At 43.1% G+C, this 21,749-nt stretch overlaps 1 non-coding gene across 1 annotated transcript; it reads right to left on the bottom strand.

Moving 5' to 3' along the window:
• Window positions 1–14,300: 14,300 nt before the first annotated feature.
• Window positions 14,301–14,382, bottom strand: TRNAS-UGA (transfer RNA serine (anticodon UGA)). Its single transcript has one exon. It is a non-coding gene; the product is annotated as a tRNA-Ser (tRNA).
• Between the last annotated feature and the right edge of the window lie 7,367 nt (window positions 14,383–21,749).

The raw sequence follows: 21,749 nt of genomic DNA, 5'->3' as shown, positions 1-21,749 counted from the left end.
TCTATTCGATTCTGCTATTGTGCCTGTAAAATCCAGCTATTTTGAATCCTATGCTGGGAAAAGGCAGGATATTTATTACACATATACATACATACTATTCTGATCATCAGGCTTTCGTTCAGGTCATGGGACAGAGACTGTCTTGGTAGCTATTACTGACGAAATTCGTTGTCAGTTAGACCCAGGTGGATCAGCGCTATTGGTACTCTTCGACCTCACAGCTGCATTTGACACCGTGGACCATGACTTGCTGATTCATCAATTGGCTATGTCTGGTTTAGCCCTGAAATGGTTCAATTTGTTCCTCCGGGATCGGAGACAGAGGGTGGAGTGGTTAGGCCAAAGTTCTGAGAGCTCCTGCTTTTGCTGTGGAGTTTCCCAGGGTGCTATCCTCTCGCCCCTGTTATTTAACATCTACGTCCGACCACTTGCTGGACTGGTGCGGAGCTTTTGCATAGAGTGCTACCAGTATGCAGATGATACCCAGCTACTCTTGCGTCTCGAACCTGGGACAACTGCAATTCCTGAGAACTTTAGGCTGTGTTTGGAAGCAGTGATGAGTTGGCTGCGAGCGAGCAAACTAAAAGTGAATCCTGCTAAAACTGAGATACTCTGGCCTGGCCAGCCGCCAGAATTAACCCAGTCTCTGCCTGATTTCGATGGGGAAGCTCTGGTTCTGTCTGCCACTGTTAAAAGCCTTGGGGTTGTGTTGGACTCATCGCTGACAATGGAGGCCCAGATCACTGCCATAAGTAAGCAGGCCTTTTTTCATCTTCGTCAGGCAAGGAAATTGGCATCCTACCTTTCGGTAGAAGCACTGGCAACATTAATCCATGCAACAGTCACCACGAGGTTGGACTATTGCAACGCCTTATATGCCGGCCTTCCGAAGTCAACAACCCAGAAGATTCGGATGGTCCAAAATGCAGCGGCCAGGCTGCTAGCGGGATCATCTATAACAGTGGTTCTCAACGTTCCTAATGCCGTGACCCCTTAATACAGTCCCTCATGTTGTGGTGACCCCCAACCATAGTATTGTTTTCATTGCTACTTCATAACAGTCATTTTACTACTGTTATAAATCATAATGTAAATATCTGATATGCAAGATGGATTTTCATTCACTGGACCAAACTGGACACAAATACCCAATATGCCCAAATGTGAATGCTAGTGGGGTTGGGGGAGGATTGATTTTGTAATTTGGGAGTTGTAGTTGCTGGGATTTATAGTTCACTTATAATTAAAGAGCATTCTGAACTCCACCAGCGATGGATTTGAACCAAGCTTGGCTCCCATGACCAGTGGAAAACACTGGAAGGGTTTGATGGGCATTGACCTTGAGTTTGGGAGTTGTAGTTCACCTATATCCAGAGATCACTGTGGACTCATGCAATGGTGGATCTGAACCAAACTTGGCACGAATACTCAATATGCCCAAATATCAACACTGGTGGAGTCTGGGGAAAATAGATCTTGACATTTGGGAGTTGTAGTTGCTGGGATTTATAGTTCATTACAATCAAATAGCATTCTGAACTCCACCAATGATAGAATTGGCTCAAACTTCCCACATGGAATCCCCATGACCATCAGAAAATACTGTGTTTTCTTATGGTCTTTGGCGACCCCTCTGACACCCCCTCGTGACCCCCTCAGGGGTCCCGACCCCCAGGTTGAGAAACACTGATCTATAAGATCCCATATCACACCGATTCTGCAACAACTGCATTGGCTACCAATAGAACATTGGATCTCTTACAAGATACTGATCCTGACATTTAGAGCTCAAAATGGCCAAGGACCTTTATATCTTAGGGACCGCCTCATTCCTTTTTCCCATCAGTGGTCACCTCGATCCACCCAGGAAAATCTCCTATATATACCGGGCCCTAGGGAGGTACACCTGGAAGCTACAAGGCATAGAGCTTTTTCGATCTATGCTCCAATTCTGTGGAACCCATTGCCTCCATAAATTAGAGCAATGTCGGAGTTGCGACCGTTTGTAAAGGCACTCAAGACTTGGCTGTTTGGTTGTGCATTTAAGTAAAGTGATCACATCTAATTTGCCAAATAGTCACTGTTGAATGTTTTTATATTGTGTAAATGCTATTTTAGATTGTAAGTCGCTCGGAGCACCTTGATGGAGAGTGACTAATTTAGAAATAAAGTGAAGTGAAGTGATCATTACACTATATATATATATTTTTACTGGTAATTATGTTCCTGGTTTGAAAGTGTTTTAACCTGTTTAACTGTGCGGTATTTGTGATGCATTAAGACAGGGGTCCTCAAACTAAGGCCCGGGGGCCGGATGCGGCCCTCCAAGGTCATTTACCCGGCCCTCGCTCAGGGTCAATCTAAGTCTGAAACGACTTGAAAGCACACAACAATAACAACAATCCTATCTCATGAGCCAAAAGCAGGCCTACACTTCCCAACGAGATACTAATAAGTTTATATTTGTTAAATTGTTCTTCATTTTAATTATTGTATTGTTTTAAAGTGATTTTTGCACTACAAATAAAATATGTGGTATGCATAGGAATTCATTCATGTTTTCTTCAAATTATAATCCGGCCCTCCAACAGTTTGAGGGACTGTGACCTGGCCCTCTGTTTAAAAAGTTTGTGGACCCCTGCATTAAGATCACTACTGACTGAAAGGTCATGAGTTCGAAGCCACCCGGGTTGGAGTGAGCTTCCGACCAAAATTGTGTAGCTTGTTGTCGAACTTTGCAGCCCGAAAGACAAATGCATCTGTCAAGTAGGAAATTTAGGTACCACTTATGTAGAGAGGTGAATTTAGCTGATTTACGATGCCATAAAAAATCTCCAGGAAGTATGCAAAGAATGAGGAAGCAACGGCTCCCCTTGCAGCCAGAAGCTGGAATGTTAAAGAGCCTCTGAGTATCTGTCTATATATGTTGTGTGTCTATGGCATTGAATGTTTGCCATGTATATGTACTTTGTAATCTGCCCTGAGTCCCCTGAGGGGTGAGAAGGGCGGAATATAAATACTGTAAATAAAATAATAAATAATCTACATTTTATATGGCAGTGTAGAAGGGGCCTATGTTGCCCTAGTACTTAAAGCTCACATAAAATGACATGGTGGCCCGCATTCAGCCCATGGATCTTGCATTTGATACGTGTGCCCTAGATTCTCGATAAACTGAATGGTACAGCCAATGCTTTCTATGCAGAAGAGTTTAGATAAGGAGTTTTAATTTGAGGAGACAACTTTGGCATTGCTTTTTTTCATATTCCAGCCTTCAAAATCATGACAGCAAACTGGATCCTTTCATGACAGCTATCCATGGATTTTAGTAGTGATTATAGAGAGGTTGCTGCTGTTACTTACAAACCGCAGTCCCAACATCCTGCTATAAATCAAGAGCATATTTGAGTCTTGGGTTTTAGATGTCTAATTTGCAAAGCAACCTATGCCTCCGAAACTGAGCTACAACTTAATGTAGAGGGCCATGAAAGCAAATAGGTCTGTCACTCAAAATCCTTATCTCACGATGACTAAGCCCGCACAAAGAGATTGCTTCATTTTATTTTGAGAAATGGGACAATAGCATCGTCTTTATCAACAGCAGCAAGTGTGACCAAGAATGAGTCATATGGTGATTGCAAAATTTTAATTTCCTGAAGGCAAGCACCATCCTTTTCTAAATTCATCACAAAGGAGTGGCGAGATGGTCTGGGGTTGTTGGCTGGCAGTCAATGAAAGGTTATAAATCTTATAAAGAAAGTAATAAAACTGCATCACAGTGAAATTATCAGTATATGTTCAGCTCTGGGTGCTGTGATACTCATCAGCAGTTATTGCTTCCTCCACATCTCTTTGGATCGATCAGTTTCGGCAATGCTGCCTAGTTGTCAGCACCAAGATATATTTTTCTGTACTTGGACAACAGTCATTTCCACTGGTCCAAGGGCAGGGAACCTATATCAGTCCTGAACTGTAGATCTCATAGTCTCTCACCATCAGTCAAGCTGATTTGAGCTGGAGAAACCATCGATATTCTTAGGTAAGGTGATAGAGCGGGCTGTACTGGGACAATTGCAGTAATTCCTGGATGACACAGCTGGCTTGGACCCTTTCCAGTCAGGTTTTCGCCGGGGCCATGGGACGGAGACAGTCCTGGTTGCCATTACAGATGAACTCCGTTGCCAGTCTGACAACGGTGGATCCGCACTATTGGTACTTCTCGACCTTACAGCAGCGTTTGCCACCGTCGATTACGATCTAATGATTCACCGTCTTGCCAGTCAGGCCCTTAATTGGTTCAACTTATTTATCCGGAACTGGAGTCAATGCGTGGAATACATGGATCAAGTCTCCGATAGATCCCCCCTCCTATGTGGGGTCCCCCAAGGTACAATTCTCTCTCCTCTTCTCTTCAACATCTACGTTAGACCCCTTGCTAGTTTGGCCTGGACTGCTACCAATATGCGGATTATACCCAACTCCTTCTGCGCTTGGAGCCTGGAGCAACGTCAATTCCAGACAATTTCACCCTATGTCTGCAAGCTCTGTCGAACTGGCTACGTGCTAGCAGACTGGTGAACCCGGCGAAGACTGAGATTCTCTGGCATGGCCGCCCGACAGGTCTGACTCATCTGTTACCCACCTTCGATGGTGCCGTCCTATCTCCATCGACCACTGTTAAGAGCTTAGGTGTCGTCCTGGATTCGCAGCTGACAATGGAAACTCAGGTCGCTGCTGCCAGCAAACAGGCCTTTTTCCATCTACGACAAGCGAGGCAACTGGCACCCTACCTATCTGACGAGGCTCTGGCAACTGTCATTCATACCAGGTCACGTCTAGGCTGGACTATTGCAATGCCCTGTATGTTGGCCTTCCGATGTCTACGACCCGAAAGCTCCGTATTGTTCAGAATGCGGCAGCCAAGTTACTCACAAGAACGCCCATGAGATGCCACATAACATCAGTGCTGCAACATTTACGTTGGCTTCCAACTGAGTACCGTGGCCTGTATAAGAAGTTAGTTCTGGCCTTTAAAATTCTTTACAGCCAGGGTACATCGTACCTTAGGGATCACCTCTCCTTCTCCCATCATCGGAAGTCGCAATGAACAGCCCAACGTGTCTTACTCTATATACCATGTCCTAGAGAAGTGCACTTGGAAAGGACCAGACGCAGGGCTTTCTCTATTTCTGCCCCTGCCTTATGGAATTCCTTGCCACCCTATATGAGAGTCATGCATGGCTTAGGACCTTTTACTCTAGTACTTAAGACTTGGCTTTTTATAGAGCATTTGATCTCTGTTAATTTTTAAAATCTCTATGTATGTATTTTATCTTTTACAATTTAGCTGTAAATCGCCTAGAGCATTCTCGGATGGAGGGCGATTAATAAGTAATTAAATATGATGATGATGATGATGATGATATCCAGGAAATCACAAATTCCTCAACCCTAAACCTGCCCAGGCCCTAGATTCTGCTATTGACCTGCTTCAGCAGTAATTTGACTTTTGCAAATGGTTGGCTGAAGCACCTTTGATAGTGGGTTGACAAGTGGGGGCAGCTTACATGAGGCTAAGCCCAACAACATATCAGTAAAAACAAAACAGCAAGCAAATAAAACAGTACAATTAATATAACTCACATATAAACAATAACACAGAGAATTAAAAACCTTATGGCCGGGCCAGATGTAATAAATTAAATTAATACATTAAAAATTAAATTAATACATTAAAAATTAAAATAAACACTGGGCATGAACAGAGGTAGGATGTATATAAGCAGGAGGGTTTTAAAAGATAATGTAGAGAGACCAACCCAACGGGTAGTTAAAGTGCTTCTGAGGACAATTGTAGAGAATTAATCACAGCAGGGCATTGTTTCCTTATTCAGGGAAGGCACACTGGAACAGACACGTTTTCAGGCTCCTCCTAAAGACTGCCAATGTGGGGTCTTCCCTGATATCCTTGTGAAGTGAGTTCCAGAGTCGGGGGGCCCTCTCCCCCACCCTCTCCCTCATTCCACCCTCTCCCTCGTTGCCACCAATCGTGCCTGCGAAGGGGGCAGGAGTGAGAGCAGTGCCTCTCCAGATGATCGAAGAGATCACATGGGTTTGTAAATAGAAATGCGGTCACGTAGGTAGGCAGATCTCAAACCGTTCAGGGCTTTGTAGGTAAGAACCTGCATCTTGAATTGGGACTGGAAAATGAACGGCAGTCAATGGAGCTCCTTAAACAGGGGTTGACTGCTCCCTGTAAGTTGCTCCAGTTAGTAACCTGACTGCCACCCGTTGGACTTATTGAAATTTCCGAGCCGTCTTCAAGGGCAGCCCCACGTAGAGTGCATTACAATAATCCAATCTGGAGGGGACTAAGGCATGGACCACCATGGCCAGATCCGACCATGAGATACGGTTGCAGCTGGTGCATGAGTTTTAATTGTGAGAAGGCCCTTCCAACCACTGCTGATGTCTGGGCTTCAGGCATCAGTGATGAATCTAGGAGGACACCCAAGCTGCAGACCTGTAACTTCAGGGGGAGTGCAATCCCATCGAGCACAGGTTGCCACCCTATACCATGATCCGCTTATGATCGACCTTCCTTATCTCTTACTGAGATAACAAGAAGAAGATCAGTTTAGAGGATGAGTGAGAAGATTATTATGATAGACTATCACTCTCAGCTGAGTATGATTGCCTTCCAAGTGTAGGGTCTTGGCGGTGGGTCCATAGGTGACTGTAGAGACGTATTCTTGAAGTTTCCAGATGGAAGGCGGTCCCAACAAGGGTTGGCTTGACACACCTTCCTCTTAACACATTTCCCCTTTTCTCCCTTCATTCATGCTTCTTTGCAGGCCACAGCACTGTCGGTAACAGCTGACCTCCAGCTAGAGCACTCAAGGGCCAGGGCTTCCAAGTTCTCTGTGTCTATGCCACAGTTTTTAAGCCTATCTTTAAATCCCTTTTGCTGTCCGCCAACATTCTGTTTTCCATTCTTGAGTTGAGAGTATAGTAACTGCTTTTGGAGATGTGATCGAGTACTTGGACAACATGGCCAGTCCAGTAGAGTTGATGGCGAAGGATCATTGCTTCAATGCTGGTGGTCTTCACTTCTTCCAAAATGCTGACATTTGTCTGCCTTCCATCCCAAGAGATTTGCAGGATTTTTTGAGGCAACGCTGATGGAATTGTTCCAGAACGTCTGTAGACTGCCCATTTTTTGCAGACACATAACAGGGTTGGGAGGACAATCTATATAAATAAAAATGTAATGTTCGTTTGTGGGATTAACATAATTCAAAAACCACTGAACGAATTGACACGAAATTTGAACACTACACCCCTAACAGACCAATGAATGACCATCACTCATAAACCCTTCCCAAAACACTGGAAAGGGCTTAAAAACCCCATAAAGCTAAATGACGATATAGCGCATGTGTGAAAATGACAGCTCCCAGCATCCCCTAGACCAGGCCCTTTAGGGGAGGAGAATGCTCCAAATGCACTGCTTCCAAGATGCAAGTTTTCTTCTCCTTGGATTTCTTTGAGATCATCCCAATCCATACACATTTCCTATTTTCTATTCCTGGACTGCAACTCCCAGCAATCCTCCAGATAGAGAAGACATATAGATTCGATAGAGATGGATAGTAGGTAGATAGATCAATCAGGAAGACTGCTGGGAGTTACAGTCCAAGAAAAAGTAGAGAAGAAAGAAAGGAGAGAAAGAAAAAGGGAGGGGAAGGAAGAAAAGAGGTAGAGAAGGAAGGAGAGAAGGAAAGGAAAAAAAGGAAGGAAGGAGAGAAAGAAAGGAGAGGGAAGGTTGGCCACAGCAACTGTGTGTGGGTACAGCTAGCAGCTTTATAAACAAGCATCTTGGTATCCCTATGAATGTCTTGATCCTCAAACACTGTCCGCTTCATTAAAAACTGCTGCACTCGCAGAGCTCAGATGGTGTTGTATTTCAGTGTTGATGTTGACTTTTGTGGAGAGCTAGCTTCCCCACTGAGGGTGATGTCAAGCACACCCTCCCCCCCCCCCCCAAATGGGGGATAGTGACTTGTGGTTCTGCGGGGGGCAGGGGTACCAGACTACATGGCAGGGGTTGGGTCTTGGTCACATTGCCAGGGCACTGACAACAAGGATCCCACGAGGCTTTTGGGAAATGGCTGGATCTTGGGACTTCTGCCCTTTGTGAGAGTTGTAGTTTCCCAAGGAACAAAAGCATGAATCAGTTGCAGCACAGCTGGGGTTTCATCTGCCAGTCTTCCCAATGATCATTGGACTCTCTGCCTGCCTGTCTTGGACTTGAGTACATACTATCTCCCTCATGAACTTTCCTCAAAGACCTTTTAAAACATTGGACTTCAGACTTCTTCATGAAAATTAATCCTTTTATTAAATATACTTGGGATGTGGGACAAAGATGGGGTTTTTGTTGCTATGAAATGCTTATGATTTGAATGTATGTATGTATCTTGCTATGAAACATTGCTTGTCTTACCCTTTAACTTTGCCCTACTAAAACTATGAAGCAAAAGACTGAAGCGTGCACAGCTGCCCCGAGGGGTCATTTGCCCCACAATGGAACTCATATTTGCTCATCCCTTGCATGGACAATAGTTCATGAAGTTTCTTCATTTGTCTTCGGAGCATGGCCAACAAGTGATATTCTTCCTCCGGTCAGAAACTAATTTACCAAGGACAATAAGGGTGAGACTGCCCATCAGGGGGTCCTGTGCCCAACCCTGATCATATCACTTGAAACTCTTCACTGAACTCAGCTAATCCGGCACTGACAGGAAAAGTCAGATTGGTTCAATCACCCACCCATTGACTCAAACAATAGCTGTCTTCACCACTGGCCCGACTTTGCCCCGGACCATGAAGATTCTTGGTCAAGATTGTCATAATCCTTCCCCTCCACTGTCATTTCTTCGTCCCGCCTCCTCGCTCCTGATTCGCTAGCCCCTCGAAGCGGCCGGACGATCCTGATTGGTCCGCCCGAAGCAAGGGAGCTCGGTGATTGGCTGAGCGCGGGGGAGGTTCGGCAAGCCTCCTCCCATCCACCAATCACCAACAAGCCGGGCGGGGAAGGCGGGCGGGAATTTCAAATTTGCGAAACTGTACTTTTGCTATAAAAATGCTTCCCGGTCTCTGTATGCTTATGCTTGTGGTGGAATTATCCCTGCAATGCATCCGATTGCAGCTGAATCGCTAATAAACACCTCGGTCGCTGAACTTCTTCCACTTTGGTGAGGTATTATTATTTTTAATATTTTAACCACTGGAATTGGCTTCGCTGGCCTCACCAAGGTTTCCAGGACTCTCTTTGGTGCGGTCCTCAAGGATTTCCCCCGGCTGGGGAAACCCTCCTAAAAGCAACTTGATATCATGGGGAAAGTGAGAAGATACCATTAGTAGGAAAGAAAACTAATTGTTAACTAATGACTTTATAGCAAATCATTAGTTAACAGTGGGCAGCTTTGGAGGGGATAGGGTCATAGCCCCCAAGACTGACCAGCAAACTGTATTTGTATGACTTAGATTCACTAGAATTCACATAACGTTATTTATAGGAGTCATTTTGGTTGATTTCTCCCACCCTCCTATTTTGAGAGGGGGGGGGCGTTCACAGGGCTTGTGCAGGCCAGAGAAAACACATTGCTTCATTTGTGGGTAGTTTGGGAGGGCTTTTAGATTGTGTCTGAAATACTTTATTACTAGTATTTCACTCATAGCCCTTGAGTCTGCTGTTTAATTGTTAAACATGAAAAAGTGATCAATCCAGAATACGGTCCTGGCAGAGTTTCTAACCAGAGAAATAAATGCAGGGGAATGTACAATGTGGAAATAGTAAAGTGTTATTATTAAATAAGATGTGATGGCGACCCTTTGTAGTTGTTTTGCCTTAATATAAAATTTTGTGTTTACTAATGAAAATTAAGAACATATGCTGTTGATGCGGAAGGCTTTTGGAAAATGCTGGTGCCAGAATGTCTATGATCTTTTTGAAACCATTGACATTTCGGAACCATTTTGGAACCATTGGCAACCATCTTTGAGCGTTCTTGGAGAACAGAAGAAGTTCCAGCAGATTGGAGGAGGGCCAATGTGGTCCCAATCTTTAAGAAGGGAAAAAAGGATGACCCAAACAATTACCGTCCGGTCAGCCTCACGTCGATGCCGGGCAAGATTCTGGAAAAGATTGTTAAGTAAGTGGTCTGCAAACACTTAGAAACAAATGCGGTCATTGCTAATAGTCAACATGGATTTATCAAAAACAAGTCATGCCAGACTAATCTGATCTCTTTCTTCGATAGAGCTACAAGCTGGGTAGATGCGGGGAATGCCGTGGATGTAGCGTACCTGGATTTCAGTAAGGCCTTCGACAAGGTCCCCCATGACCTTCTGGCAAGGAAACTAGTCCAATGTGGGCTAGGCAAAACTACGGTGAGGTGGATCAATAATTGGTTAAATAGGCGAACCCAGAGGGTGCTCAGCAATGCTTCCTCTTCATCTTGGAAAGAAGTGACAATTGGAGTGCTGCAGGGTTCCGTCCTGGGCCCGGTCCTGTTCAACATCTTTATTAATGACTTAGATGAAGGGCTAGAAGGCAGGATCATCAAGTTTGCAGACGACACCAAATTGGGAGGGATAGCCAATACTCCAGAGGACAGGAGCAGAATTCAAAACGATCTTGACAGATTAGAGAGATGGGTCAAAACTAACAAAATGAAGTTCAACAGTGACAAATGCAAGATACTCCCCTTTGGCAGAAAAAAACAAAGTGCAAAGATACAGAATGGGGGACGCATGGCTCGAGGGCAGTACGTGTGAAAAAGATCTTGGAGTCCTCGTGGACAACAAGTTAAACATGAGCTAACAATGTGATGTGGCGACAAAAAAAAAAAAAAAAAACCAATGGGATTTTGGCCTGCATCAACAGGAGCCTAGTGCCTAGATCTAGGGAAGTCATGCTGCCCCTCTATTCTGCCTTGGTTAAACCACACCTGGAATATTGTGTCCAATTCTGGGATCCACAATTCAAGAGAGATATTGACAAGCTGGAATGTGTCCAGAGGAGGGCGACTAAAATGATCAAGGTTCTAGAGAACAAGCCCTATGAGGAGCAGCTTAAGGAGCTGGGCATGTTTAGCCTGAAGAAGAGAAGGCTGAGAGGAGATATGATAGCCATGTATAAATATGTGAAAGGAAGCCACAGGGAGGAGGGAGCAAGCTTGTTTTCTGCTTCCCTGGAGACTAGGACACAATGGAACAATGGCTTCAAACTACAAGAGAGGAGATTCCATCTGAACATTAGGAAGAACTTCCTGACTGTGAGAGCCGTTCAGCAGTGGAACTCTCTGCCCCGGAGTGTAGTGGAGGCTCCTTCTTTGGAAGCTTTTAAACAGAGGCTGGATGGCCATCTGTCAGGGGTGATTTGAATGCAATATTCCTGCTTCTTGGCAGGGGGTTGGACTGGATGGCCCATGAGGTCTCTTCCAACTCTTTGATTCTATGATTCTATATAATTATTATAATTATTATTATTATTATTATTATTTCGGATATTTGTACCCCGCCCTTCTCAACCCCTCCGGGGGAGGATGGGGGACGGGGACTGGACTCAGGGTGGCTATAATCTTTGATTGTAGGTGAATCCCAGCAACTACAACTCCCAAATGTCAGGATCTATTTTCCCCCAAACTTCACCAGTATTCACATTTGGGCATATGGAATATCCATGGCAAGTTTGGTCTGGATCCATCATTGTTTGAGTCCAAAGTGCTCTCTGTATGTAGGTGAACTACAACTCCCATACTCAAGGTCAATGCCCACCAAACCCTTGTAGTATTTTCTGTTGATCATGGGAGTTCTTTGCCCCAGGATTGGTTCAATGCCATAATTGATGGAGTTCAGAATGCTCTTTGATTGTAGGTGAACTACAAATCCCATCAATTACAATTCCCAAATGACAAAATCAATTTTTTTTGAGTGAAGGACATACATTGGGTTCTTAGGTGTCTTGTGTCCAAATTTGGTGTCAATTGGCCCACTGGTTTTTGAGTTCTGTTAATCCCACAAACGAACATTACATTTTTATTTATATAGATGTATATTATTATTATTATTATTATTATTATTATTATTATTACTTTATTTGTACCCCGCTAGCATCTCCCAAGGGATTCGATGCGGCTTACAACAGGCCGAAGCCCACACAATTCAACAATACAGTACCTAGCAAATAAAACAGTTAAGCAAGAACAATAACAGTAGCAGTACAACAAGACATTATTAAAACTGAGCCGGCCAGAGTAGGGGTACAGGATTAAAAGTGCTGATGTGTCGGAGGGATATGGGATTATAATATAAGTGCGGTGTGCGGTGTGCGGTGATCTTGGTTCTAACTAAAGTGCTTCTGGGATTTGGTACTGGGGTTCCTAGTCTGAAAAGGCACATTAGAACAGCCAGGTTTTCAAATTCTTTCTGAAGACTGCCAATGTAGGGGCTTGTCTGAGGTCTTTTGGGAGGGCATTCCAGAGGCGGGGGGCCACCACAGAGAAGGCCCTGTCTCGTGTCCCCACCAAGCGCGCTTGTGACGCGGGCGGGATCACGAGCAGGGTCTCTCCAGATGACCGGAGTGAACGTGTGGGTTCGTAGACAACGATACGGTCACGCAGGTAGGGTGGTCCCAAACCGTTCAGGGCTTTGTAGGTAAGCACCTGCACCTTAAATTGGGCTCGGAAAATAAACGGCAGCCAGTGGAGCTCCTTAAACAGGAGGGTTGACCTCTCTCTGTAGGGAGCGCCAGTTAACATCCTGGCTGCTGCCCATTGGACCAATTGGAGTTTCCGAGCTGTTTTCAAGGGCAGCCCCATGTAGAGCGCATTGCAGTCGTCCAGTCTGGAGGTGACTAAGGCGTGGACCACCCCGGCCAGATCAGCCTTAGCGAGGTACGGTCGTAGCTGGCGCACAAGTCTCAGTTGTGCAAAAGCCCTCCCGGCCACCGCCGACGCCTGAGCCTGAAGCGTGAGCGATGAGTCCAGGAGGACTCCCAAGCTACGGACCTGTGGTTTCAGGGGGAGTGTAACCCCGTCCAACACAGGTTGCCACCCTATACCCCGATCTGGTTTACCATCGACCAGATCGTATATGTGTGTGTGTGTATATGTGTGTGTGAAAGGTAGGGAATTTATTTATTTACTTTATTTATTTATTTACTTTGCTTATATACCGCTGTTCTCAGCCCGAAGGCGACTCACAGCGGTGTACAACATAGAAAAACAGGGTTCAAAATTCAAGACGCAATCTAAAACAATCCACAGTCCAGCATTAACAACAACATTATCCTCAAAAACATCATCAATTACTACAAAAGCCATTTCACATCGTCTCATCGTCCAAACCACAATCCAGTATCATTATCCGTTGTTCCATTCCTATCGTCCTTACCAATCATTGCACTTCTTGTTCAAACGCCTTCTTAAACAGCCAAGTTTTTAATTTTCTGCGGAATATCATCAGGGAAGGAGCCAGTCTGATGTCCATGGGAAGAGTGTTCCACAGCCGAGGAGCCACCACCGAGAAGGCCCTATCTCTCGTCCCCGCCAGCCGTGCCTGTGAGGCAGGCGGGATCGAGAGCAGGGCCTCCCCGGAAGATCTCAAAGTCCTGGTGGGCTCATAGGCCGAGATGCGGTCAGTTAGGTATCTTGGGCCGGAACCTTTTAGGGCTTTATAGGCCAACGGCAGCACCTTGAATTGAGCCCGGTAGCAGATCGGCAGCCAGTGGAGCTGGTACAACAAGGGGGTTGTGTGCTCCCTGCGTTCCGCTCCTGTTAGTATCATGGCTGCCGCCCGTTGGACCAGTTGAAGCTTCCGGGCCGTCTTCAAGGGCAACCCCACGTAGAGAGCGTTGCAGTAGTCTAAACGGGATGTAACCAGAGCATGGACTACCGTGGCCAAGTCAGACTTCCCGAGGTCCCAATCTATCTACACACACATATGAGAGAAAGAGGGAGACCATATTCCTTTTTATTGCTCTCTCTCTATATACTGCCACCTTCCCTTCTGGCTGCCTCATTTTGTTTGAAATATGGTTTTGTGTCCTTTGCAAATAAATACAATGTCCATATAGTTGTGACCCAGTAATTGTGTGTGGCTCGGCCTCTTAAACATTCATTTCACTTGAACCCAGTGCACTATTTTAATTGTGAAAATCGTACGCTTTTTACAGGAAGGACTTACTTATAATTAAAAGAAACTTGTGATTAAAAGAAATGCACCCACGCTTTCGCAGCGAGCAGGGTTCGAACCTGCGCGGGGAGACCCCATTGGATTTCAAGTCCAACGCCTTAACCACTCGGCCATCGCTGCTGCACAGACGCCAGCCACGCCAGGAAGTATTTAACGCAACAGAAGAGAGCGCGTGAAGTCGCTTCACCTGTCACTCAAGGAAAGAGCACCCAATTAGAAGAAAGGCATCTCCCCGCTTCTCCAATCCAAGTCTAGGAGAGGCGGGCTCGCACAGAAGGAGGCTTGTGCCTCAAAGAGGAGGAGAAACGCCATAGCAGGGAAGTCATTTGAACCTCAGAGGAGTCTTGCCTCGGCTTTCCTCTGAGGCTGAGAGGGTGTGACTGGCCTAGGGTCACACCATTTTCCTCTCATTTCGTAGGCTCCAAGCTGCGTCCCAAATGAACACAAAAGGGGGAAATTATATATAATATAATATAATATAATATAATATAATATAATATAATATTATATTATATTATATTATATTATATTATATTATATTATATTATATTATATTATATTATATTATATTATATTATATTATATTATATTTATAATATATATAATTACTAGCTGTACCTGCCGCACGTTGCTGTGGCCAACCTTCCCTCCCTCTTTCTCTCCTTCCTTCCTTCCCTCCCTCTTTCCTTCCTCTTCTCTTTTTCTTTCCCTTCTTTTTCCTTCTTTACCTGTTTCTTTTCTCGCTTCCTTCGCTCTTTGGTTCCATCCTTCCTTGTCTCTTTCTTTCCTTCCTTCCCACCTTCTTTCTCTCTTTCATTCCTTCTCTCCTTCCTTCCCTCTTTCACTTTTTTTATTTCATTCTCTCCCCCTTCTCTCCTTCCTTCCCTACCTTTCTTTCTTTCCTTCCTTCTCTCCTTCCCTCCTTCTTTCTCTCCTTCTCTCCCTCTTTCTCTCCCTTCTTCTCTCCTTCCTTCCTTCCTTCCCTACCTTTATTTCTTTCCTTCTCTCCCTCTTTCTCCCCCTTTCTCTCCTTCCTTCCTTCTCTACCCTTTTTCCTTCCTTCCCTCCTTCTTTCTCTCCTTCTTTGCCTCTTTCTCTTCCTTGTTCTCTCCTTCCTTCCTTCCTTCCTTCCTTCCTTCCTTCCTTCCTTCCCTACCTTTCTTTCTTTCCTTCTCTCCCTCTTTCTCCATCTTTCTCTCCTTCCTTCCTTCTCTACCCTTCTTTCTTTCCTTCCTCCTTTCTTTCCCTCTTTCTCCCCCTCCTTCTCTACTCTTCTTTGTTTCCTTCCTTCTCTCCTTCTTTCTCTCCTCCTTTCCCTCTTTCTCTCCCTTCTTCTTCCTTCCCTACCTTTCTTTCTTTCCTTCTCTCCCTCTTTCTCCCCCTTTCTCTCCTTCCTTCTCTACCCTTCTTTCCTTCCTTCCCTCCTTCTTTCTCTCCTTCTTTGCCTCTTTCTCTTCCTTGTTCTCTCCTTCCTTCCCTACCTTTCTTTCTTTCCTTCTCTCCCTCTTTCTCCCCCTTTCTCTCCTTCCTTCCTTCTCTACACTTCTTTCTTTCCTTCCTCCTCTCTTTCCCTCTTTCTCCCCCCTTCTCTACTCTTCTTTGTTTCCTTACTTCTCTCCTTCCCTCCTTCTTTCTCTCCTTCTTTCCCTCTTTCTCTCCCTTCTTCTCTCCTTCCTTCCTTCCCTACCTTTCTTTCTTTCCTTCTCTCCCTCTTTCTCCCCCTTCTCTCCTTCCTTCCTTCTCTACCCTTCTTTTCTTCCTTTCCTCCTTCCCTCCTTCTTTTTCTCCTTCTTTCCCTCTTTCTCTTCCTTCTTCTCTCCTTCCTTCCCTACCTTTCTTTCCTTCTCTCCCTCTTTCTCCCCCTTTCTCTCCTTCCTTCCTTCTCTACCCTTCTTTCTTTCCTTCCTTCTCTCCTTCCCTCTTTCTCCCCCTCCTTCTCTACTCTTCTTTGTTTCCTTCCTTCTCTCCTTCCCTCCTTCTTTCCCTTCTCCTCTCCCTCGTTCCTTCTCTACCTTCCTTTGCTTCTTTCTCTCCTTCCTTCCTTCTCTACCCTTCTTTCTTTCCTTCTCTCCTTCCTCCCTCCTTTCTGTATATGTATTTTGTGTGTTTATATGAATATACGTGTATGTATATGTGTTTGTGTATATATGTGTGTTTTTGTGCATGTGTTGTAATGGGTTTTTTTTTTGCTTTTTAAGTCTCTTCTGCTGTGTTTTTCAGTGTTTTTATGAGTGACGGTCACTTGTTGGCCTGATACGTGTCTCGTGTCCAAATTTGGTGTCAATTCGTCCAGTGGTTTTTGAGTTCTGTTCATCCCACAAACGAACATTACATTTTTATTTATATAGATATAATAGATATATAATTACATTATATATTATATATAATAACATGATTATATATTATATATAATAATATGATTATATTATTTATAATTATATTCTTCTTCTTCACAATAATACGCCAGTAAAGGTGGTCCCAGTGGTGATCAGCACACTGGGTGCAGTGCCGAAAGACCTTGGCCTGCACTTAAACATAATAGGTGCAAAGTATGGATTGTCAATGTTGCAATCCCAGGAGACAGCAGGATTGAAGAGAAACAGCTGGAAAAGCTGACGTGATATGAGGATTTAAAGATCGAACTGCAAAGACTCTGGCACAAGCCAGTCAAGGTGGTCCCAGTGGTGATCGGCACACTGGGTACAGTGCCTAAAGACCTTGGCCTGCACTTGAACACAGTCAGGGCTGACAAAATTACCGTCTGCCAGTTGCGGAAGGCCACCTTACTGAGATCTGCAGGCATAATTCGCCGATACATCACACAGTCCCAGACACTTGGGAAGTGTCCGACGTGTGATCCAATACAACAGCCAGCAGAGTGATCTTGTCTGCTGTGGACTCATCTTGTTGTGTTTCAAATAATAATAATATATCATATAATAATATTATATTATTATATAATATAATATTATTATATTATACATAATATGTATAATTATATAATATAATAATATATTATAATATTATCAATCATTATTATTATTATTATCATTAATCATAATAATAATAAGCCAGTCAAGGTGGTCCTAGTGGTGATCAGCACACCAGGTGCAGTGCCTAAAGACCTTCGCCTGCACTTAAACACAATTGGCGCTGACAAAATTACCATCTGGCAGCTGCAAAAGGCCACCTTACTGGGATCTGCATCCATTGTTCGCTGGTACATCACACTGTCCTAGATACTTGGGAAGTGTCCGACGTGTGATCCAATACAACAGCCAGCAGAGTGATCTTGTCTGCTGTGGACCCATCTTGTTGTGTTTCAAATAATAATAATATATAATATAATAATATTATATTATATTATTATATAATATATATAATTATATTATATAATAATATATTATTATAATATTATTATAAATCATCATCATCATTATTATCATTAATCATAATAATAATAATAAGCCAGTCAAGGTGATCCCAGTGGTGATTGGCACACCGGGTGCAGTGCCTAAAGACCTTGGCCTGCACTTAAACACAATTGGCGCTGACAAAATTACCATCCTTCAGCTGCAGAAGGCCACCTTACTGGGATCTGCATGCATTATTCGCCGATACATCACACAATCCTAGACACTTGGAAAGTGTCTGACGTGTGATCCAATACAACAACCAACAGAGTGATCTTGTCTGCTGTGGACCCATCTTGTGTTTCAAATAATAATAATAATAATAATAATAATAATAATAATATTAAGAAGAAGAAGAAGAAGACAAGAGGGATGCAGGGAAGACTGTAGACCAGGCACGGTCCAATTCAGACCTTCCAGCTATTTTGGACTACCACTCCCACAATTCCTAACAGCCGGTAGGAATTGCCCATGCCTGCTGTGGACTCTTATATTCTTTCTCCCCAAGTGGAATTCAGTGCATTGTGATATATTTCAGTATCATCATTTTCCAGGATTGACTTTTGTTAAATGAATTTATCAGACAGTAAGCCTCAGGGCCTCATGTACATAAAGCCTATGCTTTGCTACAGAGCAGTTTAATAGACACCAATTAGAAATATCTTTTCAAATGGTGTGTTTAGTCACATAGTGCTTAAAAACAGATATTTTTCCCCTGCAATTTGAAGCCAAAAAAACAAACTTCCTACAGAATATGGATGAGTGACCATTACCTGGTGTTAGAGCGCCCTCCAGTGCTGTTTGGGCAAAATATCTTTAGTATTCACCTCCTTACATACATGCTTGTCTTCAGGTAACGAACCATTGTGTTCTGGGTTTGACTTGAAAGAGCATTGTCTTTGACTAATGTAAACAGATTAAACATTTCCTTTAGAGTTAATTCAGTTTCTAGTCAGCAAACGTTGATAGATGTAAACAGATGTACGAGGGGTATTTTTAAAGTAAGGTCCGCTTTGTTGTAGACACTAGTAGTTTGCGCGTATACCGCAACGAGCGAGTGCGTCGTGTACCGGCATGCCTCGGGAACAACTGTGCTCAGTTTCCGCTCTGTAGCTAACCTGTACGGTTCTGTTCTGTGCTTTAAAATGTTTAAGACTCTCAACTCACCCTCCGCATGTGAGGTTCGCTCAGTGATACGGTTTTTGCCAGCAAGGAACCTGCCTGCTGCATAAATTCATCGACAGATTTGTGAAGTGTACGGTGATACTGTTATGAGTGAAAGCAAAGTGCGTAAGTGGGTACGACAATTCAAAGATCGCCGTGACAATGTTACAAAGATGACGACGACGTGAAAACGGCAGTGAACTCTTGGTTATCGGAGCAGGCGGCAAGTTTTTATGAAGAGGGCATTTTAAAATTGGTTCAGAGGTATGATAAGTGTTTGAACAAACTTGGCAACTATGTCAAAAAATAGAGTGAAGTATTTACTTTCTGAAAATAAATTTACTTTTTTGAAATAAACTTTCGTTGTGTACTTATGTTCAAACGGACTTTACTTAAAAAATACCCCTCGTATATACATTTATCTTATCACTGTCACTGTTCTTATCAGTATCAGCAGTTTACCATTTCAGTTCTCATTAGCAAGTTTTAATTACAGTCCAGTAAGTAGGTAGTTAATGATTTTGTCATTGCAGGAATGGTGTCTGCAAAATTATTAGGTCTCATTCATTCATTCCTTTCATTTAATTTCATTCAAATCCACACATATTCATATCAAATCCACATTTATCAAATCTGCACATTATATTTCTTGTGATAGAGGTGTGGTATGTAGCTGATAATCTTTGGCAACACTATCAACTCCATCAATGCAGTGGTTGTGATTTTCCCCAGATATAAACTTCATTACCCTTATTAGGAGGAAATTAAATTTTGCACAATTAAAACTTGCGTACCAGTTGCGTCCGTACCTTGGGAAGTCAGATCTGGCCACAGTGGTCCACGCTCTTGTTACATCCCAAATAGATTACTGCAACGCACTCTATGTGGGGTTGCCTTTGAAGACTGTTTAGAAACTTCAGTTAGGCCAATGGGCGGCGGCCAGAATACTCACCAAAGCATCATACAGGGAACATACCACCCCTCTGTTATGTCAGCTCCACTGGCTGCCGATCCAGTTCCGAGCACCATTCAAAGTGCTGGTTTTGATCTACAAAACCCTATACGGCTCCGGCCCAGTGTACCTGTCCGAACGCATCTCCTTCTACGTCCCACCTCAGAGTTTAAGATCTTCTGAGGAGGCCCTGCTCTCGGCCCCACATTTATTACAAGTGAGGTTGGTGGGGACGAGGAGCAGGGCCTTCTCGGTGGTGGCCCCTCGCCTGTGGAATTCGCTTCCCGGGCAAATTAGGTCATCGACATCCCTCCTCTCTTTCAGAAGGAAACTAAAAACATGGATATGGAACCAGGCCTTTGGGTAATCTGGCAGACAAAGGACAGTGACGACTAGAATTGGATAGGATTATGACAATGCTGAATGAACGTACGGATTTTGAGCTTGGCGAACGTTGATCACTAGATTGGTTTTTATTAGTTGTATGTATAACTGGATTCTTTTAATTATTTTATAATTGTTGCTGCTATGTATTTTATCTTACTATGTGTATTGCTGGCATCGAATTGTGCCTTTTGTAAGCTGCCCTGAGTCCCCCTTCGGGGGTTGAGAAGGGCGGCGTAGAAATGCTCGAAATAAATAAATAAATAAATAATGACAATTTGACAATGTTGACAATGGCTTGGAAATGGATTATGGATAAGTTAAATGGAGTACTCAATCATAGTATATGGCTAGATAAATGGCCACCAGACTGGTAATAGCTTAGTGGACTGTTAGTATATTGTTTTAATGTTTAATGTTTCAATGTTTTATGCTTCTAACTATTATAATTATTGCTATTTTGTATTTTATTATGCGGCATCGAATTGTGTCAATTGGAAGCTGCCCTGAGTTCCCCCAGGGGTTGAGAAGGGTAAAAGTGTTTGAAATAAATAAATAATAAATTATTATTTTTTAAAATAATATTTTAATAGATATTTCCCAGTACAATAAAAACAGAAAAAACAAACAAGTAATAGAAAAAAGAACAAAGAACAGAAATAAAGGCATTTCCATTTGTTTTCTTACTGTCTAATTATGTTTCTACATCTTACTGAATAAAGTAACCTCTCCGGCTATAAGTATTGCTTATATACTTCTTCAGCTCAATCAAACCTGTCAATTATAAAAACCTACAGTTAACATATTATTCTCTTTTTCTATAAAACATCAGCCAAAGATGTGTCAGGCTTTTGAAAATGTTGTTAATGACTTTTCCCTCTAAGTAGTGTTGATAACACTGTTCTACAAATTTTCAGTTTTTCTCAGTTTCGGAAACAAAATGTGCTGTTTCTTAATAAATTTAACATGCTGAATTCAAATATAATAATTAAATGTGTTAATTGGCTCTGGTTTTTATGCAACAGCTATTTCAATTTTCTCCACAAATAGGTAATTCGTTAATATTATGATAATGCGCCTAACCTTACTGCATGTATATAAACTGTGAATATTTACTAAATTTTAGTCAAATTATATTGTCAATAGTTTATACATGAGAAATATTTATTTAGTTAGTCTACTGTTTATGTTTGTGCAGCAAGAAACTATATTAGTAGGCCTAATGCAGTTGAAAAGTCTGAAAGTTTAAATGTCGCTTTAATCGTGACTTTAGTTTATATCCTGTTTGCTTCTCTTGACTTTTCTTTTGTATTCAAGGAAAGGATTGTCTCTTACAATGCTCCAGCAGTAGTCTGACAGCATTGACGGAGTCCATTGGCCTTGATATCTTTTTTCCATAGTGCTTTATTTACACACGTGCGAGGCATAACTACAGTAAAAAGAACCACGTAAAACGATGTTTAACGATACTGTCTCAGTCTTCAACTGACTGACCCTCACCGTTCAAAAGTCTGGCCTTATATAGGACTTTCTGGCTTTTGCACACGGCACTAATACTGCGTCATCAAACTTTC

This window comes from Anolis sagrei, chromosome 3, assembly GCF_037176765.1.
Source record: "Anolis sagrei isolate rAnoSag1 chromosome 3, rAnoSag1.mat, whole genome shotgun sequence".
NCBI lineage: Eukaryota > Metazoa > Chordata > Lepidosauria > Squamata > Dactyloidae > Anolis > Anolis sagrei.
Note: the sequence above shows the minus strand (reverse complement) of the source record. Positions and strands in the feature narration are given on the sequence as shown.